Source organism: Agelaius phoeniceus, chromosome 2, assembly GCF_051311805.1.
Source record: "Agelaius phoeniceus isolate bAgePho1 chromosome 2, bAgePho1.hap1, whole genome shotgun sequence".
In the NCBI taxonomy this organism is placed as follows: Eukaryota; Metazoa; Chordata; class Aves; order Passeriformes; family Icteridae; genus Agelaius; species Agelaius phoeniceus.
In genome coordinates, this window is record NC_135266.1 from 79,568,975 (window position 1) to 79,590,389 (window position 21,415).

The 21,415-nt window shown below is 43.1% G+C and overlaps 1 protein-coding gene across 3 annotated transcripts in view; it reads left to right on the forward strand.

The window, feature by feature from the left end:
• MAML2 (mastermind like transcriptional coactivator 2) overlaps nucleotides 1-21,415 on the forward strand; it is a 211,846-nt gene that overhangs the window by 93,102 nt on the left and 97,329 nt on the right. The window lies entirely within an intron of this gene.

Below are 21,415 nucleotides of genomic sequence, written 5' to 3' on the forward strand. Positions count from 1 at the left end.
AATGTAGTGAAAATACAGCTCCTGCTGTGACATCTGCAGCTAGACAAGTGACACCAGCCAGCCTCTGGTCAAAGCAATGTTTTCAATTCAGCAAATAACAGCTAAAACACTGTAAAGACCTCAGAAAGACAGAGACAAATGAAAGACCAATTCCTATTATTTCCATAAAATGTTAGGGCTGAAAAATGCATTTTTTCTTTTTTCCGGAAAGATGTTTTATGGACGTTAAATATTCTTTGGGATTTCTTTACATTATAAAGAAATTTTACATTAATTATAAATTATTATATGTTTCTTTGAGAGAAAGATTTTGCTATTCTGTTGAGTAGTTCCAATGTTTACAAAAGGAGAAGAAGCGTCCTTGTGGAAATTAGCAGATCTAAAGATTTGGAAATAATTGGTTTTGTGGTATATGAAGTTGTCTTCCTAGTGTACGTGTTGCTTAATTTAAAAATCCAGCATAAGCTTTGCACATAAGTCAGTAAGATGTTAGAAAATGTAATTGTGGCTCACTAGTTAATTTTTAGTTTTTACAAGGGGCAAGGGTGCCACCTCCAAAAGCACAGCAGAGAGGATCTCAGATTCCTACGCTCCCAAAAAGGAGGGCAATGCTGAAAAGAATACAGAATTCATGAATGTTGCAAAAATATCAGATGAAGTGGAATGACCTTCCCCACTGTTCAAGCTTAGATGAGTTTCTCCATGAGGGTTTAGAACTATAAAACAGCTGTATATGTCTGGCTGAGAATGGTAATGCAACCAAATGGAAGCCATGCCATTTAATGAAATCATACATTTGGTAAATGGGAGATCTATAAATAGTTTTTTAAGGCCTAAGAATTATTAAATGAGAATTTATACCTGGATATGTGCTCCTTCAAGAGCTCCAGCTGCTCAATAGCTTGTTTTGGACTACAGCACAGAACCAAAGGCAGTGCATTTTACAGATGTGCTTTCACCCTTTGCAAACACACTACTAGAGGTCATTGAAGAATGTTGCCAGCATACTGCCAGTATCCTGTGTGTTGTAGGTTTCCATGAGAGGCTGCTGCCAAGACAAGACACTCAGTCTGCTGTCTTACAGCATAACTACCTCCCAAGTTCATCCACGGAGGTCTGTGCTCCTCAGTGTGCTGGCAAGGTGGCAGCTGCCACAGAAACGCCTGTCACCCAGTCAGGTAACAGGCTGACCACTTTTCCTAACATTAATGTTCATGTGCCTCTCTCCCACCCAGAGCATGCTGTGGGGCAGAGCAGTGGTGCTGTCCCACAGCCGCTACCGTGGAGCGCGTTCCAGCATTGTTCGGTGCTGAAAGCTGCCTCCAATTAGCCCAGCTGCACCTCCTTATTAGGAGCAAAGAGCCAGCTGCCAGTCAACGTGATGCTAACCGCAGCATCCCGCCTGCCACCAGCCAGGGAATTTGGTGTGTCCTGGCCACATCAGCTCCACAGCCAATTGGAGCCCCCTTCTACAAGATTTAACCTCCTCCAGTCTGCATCTGCAATGAGCTTTAATTTCCTAAAGGTGTAGAGAGCTGCTAGGATTTAAGAGGTCTTTAGTCAAATGTTGTTGATGCCAAGGGGTTCTAGGTGCCAGCTGGCACAGAGCTTTTGTCAAGACCCAGTCTGAAGGAGCCAGTGCACTCCAGACCAGAAGTGTAAAGCACCTCTTAGGCTGCAGTTGCCTATTTACATTGCAGATTCCCAGAACTTTTGGGAGGCTGACCCTATGTACCTGAGGGATATCATTCATGGCACTGACCTACCAGAAATGGTTGGAGAGCAGCAAAGCTGGGCATGGTCACCTGTTGAGCCATTCAGGTTAAACCCAGCCTGAAGTGTGCACCAGCACCACCAGCTCCCTGCCCTTACATTAAGTGCCAAATGAAGTCCAGGTAGCTGAACACCCTGTGCTGAGCAGGGAGCAGGGTCTGGTTGTAGGGCAGGCACACCAGTGCTGCTCCAGTGCCACAGCCCTTGACTCTGGGGCTCTGCACACACATGAATCTATTGAATCTCTTACCCCTGCACAAATTATCAGAGTTATCAGTCAAAGCTGAAAGGTCCTCTTGCAAACAGAACCCCAGCTCCTACAGCACTCAGTAGCTTTTGTAATGTCAAACTCAGGCTGCTTGGCTGGGTCTCACAAAAGGGGCCTTGCTCCCCTTGCACATGAGCTGGCTTCCTCCTGGAGCACAGTGATCAGGGATGCTCCCATCACAGCAAGCACCGACAGCTCCCTCACTGGAAAACTCATCTGAAAGCAAGAGCAAAATGCTGCTGGCAGGCACTGCTGGAGAAACAGCTCAACTGTGCACCTCTACTGGGCATTAGCTGGACCCTTTCAAGGAAATAAATGTTAGCAGCAGCATTCAACTTATGGGTTCCTTACCTAGAAAGGTTCTGCCACAAGACTATCCCATAGCCTGGCTTTATCTTCTGCAAGAGCCATGCTAAGTCTCTGAAGAGGTACTTGGGAGTTCAGCACTCAGCCAGGGCTCAGCATCCAAATCTACAGCAAGCTGGAAAGCACATGAAACCAAATTACTCAGATTTTCCCATCTGTGCACATGTGCTTAGCTGGTTTTAAATTATCAGTGTAAAGACCTAGTAGCTTCGTAATGTACACACAGAAAGATTCCCACAGATTTTTCCTTTCTTTTTCCTTTTTTTTTTTTTTTATTGAAGCCAGATGAGTAAATTCATAGGAAGTTGTAACAGGACAAGTGAAATGTATACCCACATTCCCTGGGAATCCAAATGCCTTTAACACATACTGTATTTCATGTGAAATTTATTTTAGAAGACACCAGAACAGTGTAACTTTTTCATCATGGTGTTTTAAAGCTATCACTTTTGAATGAAATAAGGTGACAAGAAAAAAAAAGAATATGTGAAAATCCCAGAACTTGATACCCCTTTCCCACATTCTAAGAGAAGAGATTAATTTCTTCATTTTTCCAGGTCACTTTCAAATTTATAACTAATTACAGAATAGCTTTAAAATGCAGCCCTAATTTAAACAACCATGAGTGAGAAGCAGCTGGAATGACACTTAACTGTAGAGTTGAGTGTCTTGTGCTTTTTCTCTATTTTGTCTCAGAAGTTTTTGCAATCCCATATCAGTTAAATGAAATATGAAATATGAAATATCTGCTGTGGCAGGAAAGTGATATCTGGGCAACAGATGAGCAGGGACCATGCAGGTGGCTGGGGAAGCCCTCTGATAGCCTGTGGGGTGATGAAGCCACTGAAGAACAACGTCCATGCTGATTCCTTGGGCTGAGCAGACCTGCTGTTGGTCCCAGCAGACATGTCCACCTGCATGGTCACACTGGTGAGCAGCCTGGTGGTCAGCAGCAGCTTGCCAGTCCCAGCATTGGAGAGGCAATGGTACCAGGGCATCCTTCACCCAATTCCTGTCCTGGCTCCACTGCCTTTTATATTTAGCCTTATAAAAATCTGGGAGCCAGACCTCCAGCTTGAGTCAGGGGCTAATTTATGCTATCTGAGAGATCTGAACATCTCCACAGCCATTTCTTTGTTTGTAAAATAAACTGAGCTGAGCTTAATGAGATTTTGTGTGATGACTTTGGTGAGCTCTGCATTGGATGCAGTAACATTTAGACCACAGCAGGGAGGGCTGATGCAACTGGGCAGGCAACCCCTACATGTAGAGATGGGGCAGTTGTCCCTGATGGGAGAAAAAACCAGAAAAAACAGCATGTCCTTGGGGCTGGCCCTGCCTGCTCACACAGTTTGTGATGGGGGATAAATGATCAAAAAGGCATGATCCTTCTCCTCTTGAAGACAGTGTGATATCCTCCACCTGCATATGAGTCTGGGTTCTCCAGGAGCAAATAGTTTTTGCATCCATTCTGAAATTAAATGATTTGTTACTCAGCTACATGATAGCTGTGTAAATGTAGATGCCACTTAATACTGCATGAGGTGCTTCTGCAATGTTTTGCCCATGAATTTGCTGGCTGCTGAGCTGTGAGAAATTCTGTGTCTGAGTAAAGTATGCAGGGCTGGGCTTCAGGTGTTTTTTTGGTGGGATGGCACATTCCCAAAAGTGCATGTACAACAGAGGGACTTGTCCCACTTGGTGTAGGCAGCTAGATCTGCTTTTGCTGGGCTCTCAACCCCTTCCTCTACTTACTGAAGCAGGAATGAACTTTAGCAGAGCTGAGTTCAGGCTTTGAGCCCTGGATCTCTTCCTTAAACATAGCTTTATTTGGCATGTTCAGCAAACACAGATCTGACCCCTTCTCCCACACCTTGTCCTTCATCAATGCTATTGCATATTGCGAAGCCTGATTTTGAAATGAGCCCTGACTTCCAAATGAGCTCAGTCCCAGCATGCTGACCATCACACACACATCCAGCAAGGATTCCCTGCTGCCTTCTGAAAATAAATGCACTTAAATGAAGAGGAGACAAGGCAATGACACAAAGGCTTTAACTTACAAAACTATTTCTTTGCAGTAGTTGAGGATCATTTCTGAAAACTGTGATTGCAGTTAAGGCCCAAGTTGTGAGTATCTGCCCCACAGATATGTGCTCTGGTGTTGTATGGCTCTGAGTTTCCTCAGAGGCTGGGGGAATTGGTCCTTCTGCTTCCACAGAGGTTCCCATGCTTGTTCAGCACAATGTGGGGTCTCTCTGCATGGCCACGCTCATGGCTGTGCATGGAATAACACTTTGCTGTTTGTTTAATTATGTTTTGCTCAGTTGGGCAACTTGTGGTGGTCATTGGCATCAGTTGTGTTCCATGTGCAGGGAAAGGATGAAGAAATGAAGCAGGAGCAATGCTACAGTAATCTGATTTTTCAGCAGTATCACTCATCTGTTCTCTTTAGCTTTACTCCCATGACAACTCTTTGCACAATGCCCATGCCCTCTTCTTTTCACACTCACTACTGGTTGGGTTTGCTGTACTACATTCCTGGCTCTAAGATCCATGTGGGACTTTCATCTCGGGTGAGGGAGCTCAGCACCAGGCCGGGTCAGAAGAAAACACAGGAAATGGTGCTTTTCTGTTGGAATTTGCTGACTCAGCAAAGCTGAGCAGCCTAAAGGAGACGCTTTGATTTCGACATGGTTCTGCTGGAATTTGGTGGACTCACTGCCTTCTCCTGTTTCATTCCCCTACTTCACCAGCAGGACTGAAAGAACCAGCTCTCCTGGGCTATCTGAGGCCATGAATCCCAGCTGGACCCACAGCCCAGCTTCACCTCCTGGAGCATTTTGAAAAGTGTAGACTTTCCTTCTAAATCCCTTATGAAAGTCCGAAGAGCAAAATCGTGCCTGAGGCTGCCCAGCTCCTCTCCATGCTGTGCAGGATGGGGCCTTTCCCCTCTACATGTGGGCTCTGGGCTCAGCCCAGCTTTCAGGGGTTTTGTGCCCTGGAGAGGCCGAGGTTTGGCAGGACTCGCCCGCTGCTCGCTCGGTTCCTGCGGCTCTCACACAGCCCATGTGACAGCCGGAATCACACTGAGAGCCTGACAGGGGCCCAGACCTCCCCTGAGGGGGGCAGCTCTAGGTACAGCCAGGGGATGCTGGCTCCTCCCTTCCCCAACCTCTTCTCTTGCTGATTCCTCAGCTACCTTTGCAAACACTGCTCCAGAGGTCTTTTTCCTCTCCTTATGAAAATTACGGTGGCTGCAGTCTCTCCCTGTTGGAAATAAGAAAAGTTTGGAGTTGGAAGCATGTGCCCTTCCTGTCCTCTGCAAGGGAGCCCTGAATCTTGGAAGTTCCTCTCCCCACTGTCTCCCTAAACAAGAGGAGACATTCATTATCTTTCAGGAGCTGTAAAGTGGCCTAAATGACCTCAGTTGGCTATTGCCCCCCCCCCCCTTTTTTTTCTTTTAAGGAGATCACCCATTACCCCAGTGTCTGTGCATCCTTGAGAGAAACCATCTGGGGTGCCTGCTATCCCACCAAACAGAAGTACCTGGTCATGTGCACCCCGGGAAGAAAGTACTGGATTTTGCTTTTAGAGATTTGCTTTTCATGCAGTACTTTCATCCCCTTGTCAAATGCTCAGAGCTGAGAAGGTCACAGGGCTTATTATATTGGCTATATGCAGGCAGCATGCAGGCTTCCCAGCAGAGCTCTGTCAGTGCAGTTCAGGCCTGACCATAGCTCCCCTGAGCTAAATCTGTCATTTACGCTTAGTTTTCTATCCATGAAAAATATTTATTGGGGCTTGAGTTAAAGTTGCCAGATGAAGCCTTTGTCTGGTAGTTAAGGGAGCTTTCTACGATGCAAACAGTGGTATTCATCCTAATACACTCAAGGCATTCAATAAAATAAAATCTCTCCTAATACTGCAGAGGAGCTGAAATCCTCAGGTGCTCCCTGTCTAGCTTAATAACATCATCACTGAGTTTTCTTGGCTTGTCTTCTTGAAGTGAAACATGCCAAAATGCTAATGACAAGGGATTTTTAAAGAGTCAGTGATTTGTTATGCTGGAAAATGCATGAGTGTGGAAAACAACAGTTTTGGAAAGCTCACACAGATTGCCAACCTCCCTCAAAGTTTTAGCTGAGACCTTGTAAAAATGGACTGTCAAGGTTATCTGCTCACCGACAATAAACAGTTGAGGAATGCAAGGTTTTGTTGGGAAGATACAGCTCTAAAATATTTGCTGGAAAGACACTGGAGGAGGTTAGCTTTGGAACCTTCCAAAGATAAGAAGCCATAGCAATATTTATTGTTTACATGTAACTACCATCATTCTGTCTTTTACAAGGGAGGAATCATTTTGCAAGAATTTGAAATAAAAAGCTCATGCATAGATGGTTCTGATTAGGGACTTACAGAAAATGCTGCACATTTAAGGTTACAGCCAAAATCTGGCCCAAACCGAGACAGTCCAGTGTGTTTGTTTCTCTGAGGGTACTGATCTTCAGTGAACCTTGTTGGGCTGCCTCAGCCCTCTACCCCACTGCCCTAGGGAGATTGCCCTTCCTGGGAGATGAGTTTGCAGAAAGGAGGGTCTTCTCCCACTCCTGCCCTCAACAGCCTGATGAAGGTGAGCTCAGCCCACAACCGCAGACAGTGAGGTAGCTGGCCAAGGCACTGACCCACACTCCCCTCCATCAGCTGCTAGAGGGAAAGGATGGGGTGCCGGCAAGATGCTTCTCTTGCACCACCCCAGCAAGATTCTCCAGAGCCCATCTGCCAAAGCCCTTGGTGCCTGAGGTTTACTGTATAAAAAGGATTAGAGATTTCTACCTTAAAACAATTTCATTTCAACCCTTGTAAACCTACACTTTGTATATCAATACCCCTTTAAGAACATGCAGAGATTTGGGGGTGTTTTTTCTCCTTTCTGTCTTTTGCTTTGTGGCATGTTTGTTCTGAGATCACCTTCTAGGCATCTTCTATTAAAATATATGTGACAAGCACCAGATCCACTTTCATGCAGCTGTGCAGTATGTTATTTTTCATGTTAATGCACTGTTACAATTCTACTGAGTGCAGTTATCTACAGATCAAATTTGCCACATGTGCTCTGTGTTTTTTGGCTACCAGGTCAAGAGCAACAGGGACAAGGAAACGATGCTTGTGTGTTAACTGTTCATGTAGCCTTCATGAAACACAGGCTGTCAGAAGAACTCATGCTTTGCCCCACCTGCCCTCTTGGTTTTTTGTTTTTTCTGTCAGCACAGCTGACTGCTTCATTGAGATTTAAGACCAAACAGACTGTTATTACATGAGACAGAGTCACTGTCTGCCACCAGGAGATGATTTAATGTTATGTGATACACAACCTTACTCTATGCCCCCCTACTGTTTTCCACACAAAAATCATTCTCCAACTTGCTTTGCTGTCAGGTTTCACCTAGGAGAAAATTTGAGTCACTGACTACAGCAATGACAGCAACCAGAAGTAATGATTAAAGACCTCCTTGTCATCATTGTGCCAGATAGTTGTGGGTGAAAGGGGCTTATGAAGACACATTCAAACCTTATTTACCCCAAGCCTAGCAGCTGAATTCTGCCTTAGATAAGATGCATGCAGTATGCAGCAGGACTGCACACAGAAGTTGCTAACATAGCCTGAATCTCAAACTACGCTATTAAAACAAGGAGGAAATACTAGCTTTGGTGAAATGCTAGATATCAGCATGGTTGGGGTTTTGCTTCCAGATTGTTCCTAGAAATGCAGAGGGAGCTTTTAGGGTTCCAAAAAGGCCTCAAAGCAGCAACATATAAGCAATGCAGCCTATCTCATATCAAAGCTCTCTAACATCCACTGCTTTTTTTGCTGCTGTCTGAGCTAAGACCTACCACCATGTCTGATGTCCTTGCTTCATTGCAGACTTCTTGAGCTCACCTAATTATGAACCAAAGTTGCACTTCCTTTGGGTGAGAGGTTTGAAGTGTTCTTCATCAGTTTTGGCCTTTAAAGTGGAATAATTTCTTCCCAGAGCCTGTTACATTTCCCTTTTCAAGGAAAAGGGCATCTGCAAGCTATCTCCATCTCCTGGAGATAGATTTCTCTTTTGCAGCTATCATTGCTCTGTTATTTCTTCAGGTACCAGGAGAGATCTTACCTTTTTCTGTTTCCTCATTTTCTCATGGTCTTGGATTGACACACCAAAGCAGTGGAAACCATTTCCCACACTTTTCTATGACTGTGGATTGCTGAGTGTACAAGAAGATGCTTTTTCAGTTTACACTTGATTAAAAAAATCATGTCTCATCCATAAGTTAATTATTTGAGAATGTCACAATAATAAACTTTGACTTCTTAACCTTTTCCAGAAATGATGCCAAGACAAAATCCTGAGGCTGCTTTCTAGCTACTGATTAGTAGCTAGAAATCTGACCTTTTCTGTCTGTGCAGAAAACAGAGGCAGTGATGCAGCTCTCCATGCTGCTAAAGTCAGCTTGATTACAGCTCCATCTTTCTTTCCAAGCACCATGAGCCCTTGGGTGTTTTGGTCTGTCTCCCTTTTTCTTTTGAAGAAAGACTCAGACCTGAGCTAGACTTGGAAAAACTTCAGAACATCACTACTGCTCACAAATTAGTTAAGCTTCATCTTTGCCTCTGCTCACTTCTTACCAGTTGCCTGCTCACTGCTGTTACATCTAACCACCTTTGAGTATGTGTTGTCATCAGGGATCGCTCCTTGGACACATGCTGTTTGTTCTGTCAGCCTCTTCCAGGAGAGAAACATCAGTTATACAGAGCTTAGAAGGGAGTTTAATTACATGTTTGTTAAATGAACATGCCAACACGTACCTTAAACATCCTTTCAAGATAGGGTTGAGGAGTGGCATTCTGCCTGTGGAGCAGACAGTGGTGAGGTCTTTGATATTCAGTGATTGTTGGGGAGGTTTGTACCACCCTATGGACTGGACCTGGAGTACATGCTGTCTCCTGCTTTCATGTCTAAGGAGCCACATCTTGCAGACAAATAAAGTGATCAGAAGGACTCAGTTTCACCCCAAGACACACACTCTGTGTAAAACTGCTCTGCAGTGCAGAGCTGGCAGCAGCAACTGCACTGAAGAGCTTTGTTTATCACATTGTTGTGCTCTTATTGATTACTCAGCCTCAAAATTATATGTTCTTCAGGAGTGATGGGCTTTGGGACTGTCAGTCAAAATTTATAATAAGTGATGTTGTTTTTATCCTGCTTCAGATAATGCTAGGGAGGATGTTCCAAAAATTGTTGTTTGTCATCTATGTTTTACAGTTTAAAGGTGATCTCTTTAAGCTATTATCCTCCTGCCACTGTTGCAGAAATAGTGTCTTCTTTTTAAGGAGTTCAGAGTCATCTGCTTAGCACTGAGCTGATGACAGCCTTGTATTAGTCGCTGGAGGTTGCCTGGAAATTAACCCCTCCCTGTTTAGCTTGTCGTGGGCCTTGTCAGAGCCTCCTGGGGAGGTGGTCAGGTGATGGAGTGGTGCTTGGTGGGCCTCTGCTGGGGAGGATGAAACATCAGGGCTGTCTTGCCCAACATCAGCTTTTTCTGTGGGCTGACATTTGCAAAAATCAAGGTGCTGACAGAAAAAGTCCTGACAAAATTCACTGCAAAAATGAAAGCATCTCCCTCTTGCAGCTCTCTGCTGACTCCGGTCTCAGGATTACCAACCAGCCTTGGCTCAGCACTGACAGGAGCCAGCTCTGGAGCCTCTGGCTCAGCTTCTGCCATGCACTGTTCAGCAGCTGCTTAAGACCAGCTTTACTCTGTCCTTTAGGCTGAACACTCCTCCTGTGGTCCTGTCTGCACCTTTGGGCCAGACAGGGGTTTATTGCTGAGGAATAAGAAAAGCTAGTGGCAATATCTTGATACTCCTGCCACTGTGTGCTCAGTGGCTGTGACTCAAAGACTGTTGGCTCTAGAATTGCTCTTAACTGCACCTTGGGAAGCAGCATGATCTCTCAGAGTGCTGAGCAGCAACCCCTGACATCGGTGGAAACTTGTGGGGTTAGCATTTATCTGCACTAAAGCAAAAGGGAACAGAGGCCGGTCTCCGAGTGCCACAAATGTGAAATTACTCACTAGTTTCAGAATGCAATTACTTCTCAGCTAATCAAGGCCCTTGAAAAGGTTCTGGACGCTTTTTACAGGCAAAGCTAGTTAAGTAATTTTTGTGTTAACAACATTTATTTTGGTCTTTAACATGTTTAGATTGTGAGTAAACCCTTAGATGCTATGCAAAATGACAGCAATTTATGGAAATTTTTGGAATTAAGACCCAAACCAGTTTTGCACTACAGGCATGATGGATTAATCACCATTTGGTTCTGCATATAAGCAAAAAGTCTTTTAAGTCAGTTCTGTGCTGCAGAGGAAGTCGGTGGAGCCTTTGCCTGTAATGTGAGTAATGAATCTTGGCTGGGATGAGCATTTTGGAGCCACAGTTCTGCAAAAATTCAAATCCCCAAAGGAAGTACGGTAGCATGAAGACCTTCAAATAATGGATTACAGTAATCCCACCAGGAAGTGATAATGGCATGTATAAATATTTGCCTTAGTTGATTGCAAATTATATCCTCCTAAAAGATGTTTGTCACTGTCGTTAGTCATTAGCATTTTCTAAATGCTTTACCAGCTGTTGGGTCCTGCATAATGAGGACTCCATCTCTACCAAGCATGACCAAAGTGTCTGGATGGGATGAGATTAGTTTTTCTATGTGTTTTTATTTTTTTTTATTATCTTTTAATCATATAATAGTTTGGGTTAGAAAGGTCCTTAAAGATCATCTAGATCAATCCCACTGCTATGGGCAGCAACACCTTCCACTAGTCCCATCAAACCAGAAGCCTATGGTGTCAATCTGGAGTATTTTGCACATTTTGCAGTTGCAATTTTGGTATTTTGTGACCGTGGAATGATATTGTGGCCATATAGAAGTCTGCATCTAACCAGAAGATGAAATTAGACTGTATTCATATGCAAAATAGGGGGATTCTTTTGCCCCATGCACTACCACCCGATTTTTAGAGGCCTCAGCTCTGCAGAGTCCTGGCTGAAGATGGGGATGGCTCTGATGAATGGGAACAACCTGTAACAGCAAAAAGCACTGGCAATTTCCCAGTCAAAGTCCTACCAAGCCTGGCTAACTCACAGCCTTTTACATCTTGCAGATTCCAAGAGGGATTAAGTCTTCATTGTCAGTCTAGTGAAGTAAGTTGAAACTCAGCTGAAGTTTTAAATCAAAAAAGAAAGATCCTAGAGTCTTCAACAGAGGCAGCAGACTAGGAGAGAATGGGATTTAGAACAGAAGCACAGCCAGAATTCAATGAAGCTTTTATGCCATCCCTCCTCATTTATAGATAAATCCCATTCTTTCAGCCATTTAGATTTTATCTGAATTAGGTTTATTTTGTAAACTAGTTTAGGAAAACTAGTGTAAACCCCTGTAGAGATACCCACTTTTTGGTTTAAGACTGGCTACAGAGGGTAAGCTGGCACCTGAGACCTCAGTTGAAGTGGTACTTCTTTGGCTTATCTGCATGGAAGATAGAGTGAAATAACTAAAAGGTGAATTTAAAGTGTTTGAAGTAAAACCTATTAATTCCATGGGTACATGCTTTTGTTCATACATAAAAGAGCTTTCAGTTTGCTTAATTCAGTGTTAAAACAAGTTACAGTTACTTTATTTCAGAATTAAACCTTCCATATTAGTATTTAATGTCCTTTAACTGATCTACTTGAAATCCATGTCTGTAATTTGGCTTTGTTTCCAGTGTATGCAAACCCTTTGTGTGTCATCCAGTTCAGGTTTCTTGGAAGAGGTATGCAGAAAAATATTCTCACTAAGCTATGTGAAAATTACTTATGAATTTTTCAGTAAAAGGAAGTATAAGCCCCAGGTAGCCTCAAAGCATCAGACAGCTGGGTTCTCTCAACCCTATCAATTTATACCACTTGCAGATCAATCCCTTTGCCTGTGGTTTATAGTGCTGGTTTTGCATTATTCCCTCCTGGGGATGGGTTCCAAGCATCAGAAAAGCATTTCTGTTGTGCTAAGTATGAAGCATTTCTTGTCTTCTCCCACATTCAAGGGAAGTTGAGGGCAGATTTGCTGTCAAGGTAGCAACTTGTAACCTGCCTCATGCTCCTGAGAGGACTGTATTTTTTCCTGCTGCCTCTCAGGCAGGAGCTGGGTCAGATTCCTGCTCAGAGCTGTTAATGGGTGCACTGGGGCTCTTCTGCTCAGCAAACTTTCGCTTTCACCAGGTTCTCAATGACAGGATGTGGTTTGCTTTGTAAATGTAAAGGAGAGAGGAGGATCTGGCCCTGTAGACTTTCAACTCACTTCTAAAATACTCCAGGGTCTTTGGCCATGCAGTTGACCTGGCTTTTTTTGCTACTGTCATTTGTTAGTGTGGTGATGACTGAATGCTCATCAGAACATTTCCTACTGCCTAGAAATTAACTTGCTAATTCAGGGGAACACACATTTACCAAAACATCCTCTCCATGACAGTGACTATTGGAGGTATTACAGGAAAAGGTGCAAACAAACAAACTGAATAACCTTCAGGGAAGACAGTTATGAGTGAGCCTGCGAAACATCCTTGTGTTGAATGCTTAAACACATACCCACATTTATTCACATTGTAGTGCCACAGCAGAATTAAATCACTGAATCAGTAGCTATAGAAGATGCCACATTCAGAGATACAAGACTCTGATTCTGTTCTTCTTTAGAATTCAGAGGAGAAAGAATTAAAAGATAAAAAATAAAAGCTGGTGGAGAGGGGATTCAGGTCAGCATTTGGTGTTCTTGTTCTTGTGATAGGCATCAGTCTTGATTGAAGACCACAAATGAAAACTGATGCTGATATTCCTGATTTCTTTTCCCTCTTGTGGGCTGCAATTGCATGCCTGCATTCATTTCAAGATTATCAGCACAAAAATGGGTATAATTTTAAAATCTCCAAAGTATATAAAAATAGCCAAGTTTTGGCATTTCTTACCTCTCTCCTTCAGTCTTTCCTTTCTCCATCTCAGGTTTTTATGCTCTACTGTCTTTGTGGTACTCTGAGCACCATAAGCCATGGCATTAGCCCGTGGCAGAGGTGCCTGTTTTCCTCCTTGAGAATTAGTTATTCCAGCTGTTCTGCATTTTTGGAGGTATGGTTTCGCAGCTTGTATTGCACCCTTATTGTATGAAAGAGTAATATGACAGAGCCTTGGACTCCAGAGCCATTCCAGAGAGCCAACCCTATAGACATGGTCTGTCTCACTTCATGTCCTGCACCTGATCTGGCTTAGACAGGCCTTACCTTTGCCATGGGCACCTGTTGAGACTGTGTGAGACTGTGGTGTTGACTTGCTTGTCTCTAAAAGCTTGAAATGTTCCTTCCTTCCTTCCTTCCTTCCTTCCTTCCTTCCTTCCTTCCTTCCTTCCTTCCTTCCTTCCTTCCTTCCTTCCTTCCTTCCTTCCTTCCTTCCTTCCTTCCTTCCTTCCTTCCTTCCTTCCTTCCTTCCTTCCTTCCTTCCTTCCTTCCTTCCTTCCTTCCTTCCTTCCTTCCTTCCTTCCTTCCTTCCTTCCTTCCTTCCTTCCTTCCTTCCTTCCTTCCTTCCTTCCTTCCTTCCTTTTTCTTTCTATTTCTTTCTCATTCCTGGCTCCCCCTGTGTGTGCCCACGTGACATCTCTGACAACTTGTTGCTGCACCAAATGTAGTCAGTCCACTAAATTTTTTCAGATAGCGTAAAGGTCATCTGAATCTGACTGGCAGTGCAGCGTAGATGGGTGCTGCATCTACAAAGAGAGTGTGAGCCTGATCCCTGTAGTGATTTGCACAAGTCTGACCTGGGAGAATGGATCTGGGCTCTTTCAAAGACTGAGGTAAAGTTGTCATACAACATTGCCAGATGCTTTCCTGGCAAATGCTGCTGTTTGTATATGAACGCATCAGGAGAATCCATCAGGAGTTTATGCCCAAACCTTTGACATGTGGGTATTGTCTCAGGGAAGAGCAGTGATGAAAGCTGTATCTGCTCTTCCACAGTGGGAACACGCCGATTTGTCACTGTCTGTCCTGGTCTGTGCTGCACAGGTAATCTAGACCTGTCCTTCCCACTGCCTGTCCATGGTGCATCATTCTTCAGGCGTTTGGACAGATGCCCTGTTTCACCTCTGGAAAAATGGGTGGAACTCTTGTTCTCCACTCTCCAGTTCACTCGTGTGGAGAGGAGGGGCTGCGCTACAGGATCTGCAAAGTGGACTTCATTTTCAGAGAGAGCTTTCCCAGTTTCCCCAGTCCACCTGGACCAGGGAGGGGGGAACTCCCATTGAGATCTGGGGAGGGATCAAAGAGCAGGGGTTTTGCCTGAGGGGAGCCATAGGGCAGCACTGCCGTGGGTGATCCAACACCTGCACATTCCCAGAGCTGGCAATCAAAGGCTGCATGGCCTCGAGCTGAGAGTGTCTACTTTTTGTTGTCAGACTTACAAGTTCAATTAGAACTGAGGAGTTTTGGTTTTTCTCAGACTTTTCTATTGATAACTTTTCCATTCATCTCAGTCTCAAGACTGACTCAGTCAGATCATGGCTTTTTCATCCGCTAATAAAATTCAAATGAGGCAATGTTTATTGGGCAGGATTTGCAGGTGGTCTGCATCAGGATAAACCCATAGAGACAAGGAACAGATCAGTCCCATCATATTTCTAAAAAGTCAGGAAGTAAAACCTAAAATAAAACCTTATTTCCCATTCCCCTAGCTTTAAACCAGTAATTACACTGGAATCACTTGTAACTAAATTACTACACTGTCATGCAATTAGTAACATGGATGTAAAGCAATTTTCTTCCCCGTTGTTTAAAGTTTAATGATATCTTGGGCATTGTGGTTTGAGCCAAATAAAGCACTCTTGTCATATATTCTTTAGTCAATGCAAGTTTTCAACATCCTAGTCTTTATATTGCAATATTTTTATTATTGTTTACTTTATTTAATTGCTCTTTTCCTAAATATACATCCTTTCTCTTCATTTCAAGGCTTTTGGAATTTTTCCAATCAGTCCAGTATCAAAGAACACTTACAGTCTTGTATTTAAACTTCTCATGCTTGTAAACTAAAACCTGTACAAGCCCCAAGGCCAAGGCTTTGGCTGAATGTTGTTCATAGCTTATTTTTTTTTAATGTATATGCTAATTTTTTAGGGAAAAGGGTCTCTTGCAAACGTAAGAATCTTATCAGAAAGTTATGTTTACATTTTCAGATTGGGATGAAAAGAAAAAAGTGAAAAATCTGAAGCTGATAAATGAAATTTCTTCGTCTTTTATTTTCCCCCTTTCCCCCCCTTTGTTCTTTTTTTTCCTCATGTCATCTCAATGAAAAGGATGTGAGAAAAAATACTGTGAAGACCAAAAGCCTTTCTATTTCATGTTGAACAAAAAAAGAGCTTTGTTATTTTACTGAACATAAGAATATTTGGGAGATCACAGTTTCCTTTTGAAATTATATATATATAAGACAAGGCCCAAGCACTGAGGCACTTTAGTACTGATTGAAGCCTTTCTGTAATATTTTGCAGGATGTCTTTTGTTTGAAGAACTCAAGGCACTTTCCAGGGAGGTGATCTTTAAGACTCTATCTGGTGGGCGCCACACTCAGTGAAGTCCATGAAGTAAGGCAGAGAGGAGTGGCATTAGCAAGATGCTTGCACGAGTAGAAATGCAAGTGATCATGTTCTTAGCAAGGATTAGCAAGAGATGTGGTGGGACAGAGGCTTCTGTGGGTGCAAAGGACCCCAGCCTTCACCTGTATGTGTTATGTGTGGTTTTGCTTTGGACCTTGCTATTCTTGCAACTGCTCAGTCCTGTGCCATGCACTCTGGTATGACCCTGCTTGGAGCAGGGAGGTTGGACCAGATGACCCTCAGGGATCCCCTCTAACCTGACCGGTCCTGTGATGCTGTGAAATCTTGTGCAATTGTATGGGTTAAACCATGGCCTTCCATGCTGGGAAGGCAGACCAGGACTGAGGGGGCTTCCAACCCACCTGTTCCCTGCACTGAACTCCCCACTGCCTTCCAGGGAAGAGCTCCTGCATCTCATACCCACACTGACACTGCCCATCAGCCTCAATTCTTGCAGTTACACCAAATTGCAATATATCTACCTGTGTTCTTGGTAGTTATACCTAAAATTGCAGTGGTTACTGACAGCTTTCAGGAGAAGCAAGCCTTAGAGTCAGTTTTGGCAGCAGTGTAGCATTGAGCAGAACATTGAAAGATGAGGTTGGAAATATCTTGATAATAAACTTTCTCATGAGATTTTTAGAAACCTTTGTGTCTTGTCCCAGCTGGAAATGCTATGAGAACATTTTTTCTTGGGGTATTTTGTCACTCTCAATTTCAGATAGCAAGTGGGAAAACATTTATTCTAACATCAGAGAGGTTGAAAAAATGGTCTGGTAAACTGAATCCTGGAACAAAAGGGAAGTTGAGGGGCTTTGATTCTATTTAGACTCTTTCCCTCAGTACTCCACAGAAAGAAATCTGACAGTTGCAGAAATAAAAGGTGAAGAAAGCTGCCCAGACTTTGGGACATCTAACTATTCTTCTTGCTGCTTCAGTTATTGTACACTTGTAGTACACTGCCTTTTATTTTGTCAGTCTACTTTTAGGCAACCCAAGTAATAAGTCTTCCCCTTCTTCTTGAAGACACAACAATAAAGTCAGTAGATTAAGTCAGAGTTAAGGATTTTTTCCTGGTATCCAGAATATTTATTTTTCTTTTTTCCTTAGCACTTGGCCTCATGAACGAGTTATCCCAGCTGAGATCAGCTCTGGTGGTAGCTTTGTTCTCCCTTGCAGCACTCAAAAATTTCAGCCTGCTCTAACCTATTTCAGGGCAGTTTAGTGAAAATGAGCTTTTGGGCTAAAAGTGTGCAGGTAAAGAGTTACCATGGCTCTGCTTACACACAGTAACTTGTCAAGTTGATGTATGCCTTACATGTGTCCAAGTTTTTAAATCCATTCCTGATGTTCCCTGGTTTAACTCATTGGCCCAGTTCTCTTCAACATCTTCATTAAGGACTTGATGTAGAACTCAAGGGAACACTTAAGTTTGCTGGCAATAATAAATTGGGAGGAACTGTTGACTCTCTTGAGGGCAGAGAGACCCTGCTGAGAGGACCTCAAAATATCAGAGGCCTGGGCAATCACTAACCATATTAAGTTTAACAAGGGCAGGGGCTGGAGTCTGCACCCGGGACGGGGCAATCCTAGTTGGGTGCACAGACTGGGGAATGAAATCCTGCAAACCAATGCCACAGAAAGAGACTTGGGGGTCCAGGTCGATGGCAAGTTGAACATGAGCCAGCAGTTCCCTGGCAGCCAGGAGGGCCAATCCTGAGCTGGAGGGCATCAGGCACAGCATGGCCAGCTGGGCAAGGGAGGGGATTGTCCTGCTCTGCTCTGCTCTGGGGCAGCCTCACCTCCAGTGCTGGGGGCAGTTGTGGGTGCCACAATATTAAACTATGGGAGAGGGTCCAAAGGAGGGCAACAAGGATGTGAAGGGCCTTGAGGGGAAGCCGTATGAGGAGTGGCTGAGGTCGCTTGCTCTTTTCAGCCTGGAAGAGAGTGAGGGGAGACCTCACTGCAGTTACAGCTTCCTTATGAGGGTAAGAGGAAGGGCAGGCACTGATCTCTGCTCTGTGGTGACCAGTGACAGATCTTGAGGAAACAGCATGAAGTTGAGTCAGGGGAGGTTTAGGTTGGATAGTAGGAAAAGTTTTTTCACTCAGAGGATGGTCAGGCACTGGAACAGGCTCCCCAGGGAAATGGCCACAGCACCAGCCTGACAGAGTTCAAGGAGCATTTGGACAATGCTCTCAGGCACATGGTGTGATTCTTGGGGATGGTTTCCTGCAGGCCTTTTGCAAGACTTGATGATCCTTTTTGGTCCTTTGTAACTCATCATTTTCTGTGATATTATGATTAAAACACCCCTGTAAATAATAACTCTGTTCCCAAGGCATTTATATTAGCTGAGCACTTTACTTCAGTGCTCAGGCAGGCTATGTGCAGTTAACTCTTAATCTTTTCTCATATCTTGGTCCTTGTGTCTTCCTCATCTCATTTGCGGCTGTCTTCTGAATTCCCTGCAGTTTCCCTGCTCCTCTGGCTCTAGGGAGCACAGCACATTGCTTCACATGCTCACATCACAGCCCTTTCTGAGCACATCAAGAACAGCAGTTTAGTTTTAGGTATGAGCACACCTTTGTTCACAACATTAGGTATGTTCACAACCTGAACAGTGCATTTTCCGTAGGCCTCATACCAGTTCTGCTATGGTCAGTTGTTAATTTCTAGACCAATGTATTGTGTATTGCTCTCCTAAGGTTTCCTCTTATCCTTTTAACAACTGTCCTTTTCAGAAAGATACACATCTAAAGCTCTGTTGTTGTGTCTCAGTTATCTACAGATCACATATGATCAATGAAAGGCTCTTCTCTTTGCCCTGCCTGCTCTGCAAGCCTAACCTGGGATCTCGCAATGAAACTAGGATCTTTCTTTGGTTATACATGATTCCCAGGAATCCTGTTTCAGCCTGAGCCTGAGCTCTATTATCAATACAATTAAGGTGAATTTGAGCTGCCGTGTAAAGTTTTCAAAAGGGCTTACATGACCTTAGAGGCTGGGGCTTATTTTCAAAAGTGACTTGGTGCACTCAGAAGCCTAAGTGAATTAGTTCTCTATTAAACTGGTCCTCTCTTATAATTTAAATGCTTTTGAAAAGGGAATTTAGAGTTCCTTTGGCATTTCAGGCATTTCTGACAAGATTCCTAATGTTATTTAGGTGCAAGTGTATCAGACCTCAGCTAGCACAGAAAAGCTGGGAAGTACCAAGTTTAATTTTCAAACTAAAATTCGAGTTTAGGGCTCTAATGGCCAGAAAACATACGCTGGAAACTAAGACAATTCAATCCTGAAAGTAGTGAGAATAAACATAAAACCCTTCAGTCCTGGCTTAAATGTAGTCACAGACTAAGCAACTAGACACACTAGTGGCTGCTGTAAATCCCCATTCTGGGACACTCAGTGCAGCTGAAGGAAGTGACAAGACACAGCAACAGATAAGACACTCCATTATATTAGAGAACATTTTATTTGAGGCTCTGGCATTTTTACTCTGTACTTGCCTTCGCTGTAATGAGCTACTTCTCTTTGTGTTTCTTAATGTTTTATAACTATTTCTGGTAAATATGAAACATTTAAAATAGGCACATGTTTAAAAATATTAAAAATATGCAAGAAAATGCACCATAGACACGAAACAGCAATATTACTTATGATTGTACCAATTTACTCCTGTTTGTCTGAGTTTTGCCTGGAAATATTATTAATGTCCTGAAATTGAGGTCAAGAGAATTTTTCTGCTCAAAAGTTTTATAGTATGTCAACTAAATGGACTATATCCCTCAATCCAAATGCAATTTTTAAATAATTTTCTGCTTCTCTGTCTTGCTCACTGTGGTTCTTCATTGCTTATATTCTCTTGTCAGACAATGTTGCTCACAAATAGCTACTGAAATGCTGATAGATGAAAGGTGCATTAGAAACAACCTTTAGCCCAAGTAGGCAATTAATCTCCCACAGAACAGTACTAATTCTATTACAGAGTTCATCAGTGCTACTGATGCCTACTTATAGTTGTCATGGAATGAGATTCACATCTGAACTCGAAGTGCATACTATCCTACACTCTTAGAGAAAAGAAACAAGTCTGTTAGTGATCCAGTCTTACACTGGAGAAAGATATAAACAGCTACTTCACTTTAAACAGATTTATCTTTTCATTTAGTTTCAAGGTTTTTATTGCACCCTCAGCTCTGCATCAGTTCACACCAATGGAGAAAAAGTAGCAGAGATACTGAAGAAAAAGCACTGTCATACTTTTGTAGGCAAACAATCAGTTCACTGAATTTGTGGTTCAAGATGAGAAATTTATTTTCTGATTTCTTCCTCTGTGTGCTTAAACTTGCTTCTGATCTTACAGGATGCTCATCTTGGCATGGTTAGATTGCTTCTAGGGGCCAGTGTGACTGCAGGAGCAGGACCAGGCTGTCTTATGGCAGTGGATCTCTGCACTCTCAGGAAGGGCTTGATGGGTTCTTTTGGGTGTGGTGGGATGGCATAAGGAATAAACCAGGTGGGATCTTGGCTCTAGGTCGTTAGTGTTGATATATTTTTATTCCATGAGATTAGATGGCATTGGGATGCCAGCCCCTCAGTTGTGATGTAGAGATCATTTGATTTTTTAGCAATGTGCATACTTCACAGTGGTTCTCAGTGTGTTTTTGTAATTAGGCATATTTAACTGTGCCTTGTTTTACTGCTGGAGGAAGAATCTCATTTGTCAGCAGTTTTAAGCTTTGCCAAATAAAGGCTTATTGGCAAACTGCGTTGAGCGCTCTGATAATAACCCAACTTTAGAAAACACACACCCTGCTGTGTTGTATTCAAGCCATGGTGCTGTTGAAATTAAAAGGGGAGACAATGCCTGCTTTCAAAAACTGAAGGTTCTTTGTATTCTAATAAAAGCCTAAATTAATGTTTTAAAAGGTTATTGCTATTTTTTACCAGCTAGCTGGCACTGTGTATAAATCTTATTTAGGCAAGGTCCTACATTATTTCACTGTTTTTAACACGTCAGCCAGTATCATACTGCCATGGATAATCAGTTCCTGAAATTCATTAGTCCAACCAGTTAAATCCCTTTTGTTTAGCTTTAATAGCAGGGTATTTCTGTGTATTTGGGAATCTAATATATGATGTACATTCTGACAACACCAGCAGGGACCACAAATATTTCTTACATAATCTAAAGGACATATGTTTGGCTTATGGCAAAAATAACCTCATCATTCCTGTGTTTTAGGTTGAGGTGTCCATGTGAGGTCCTTTTATAAGAGCAAAG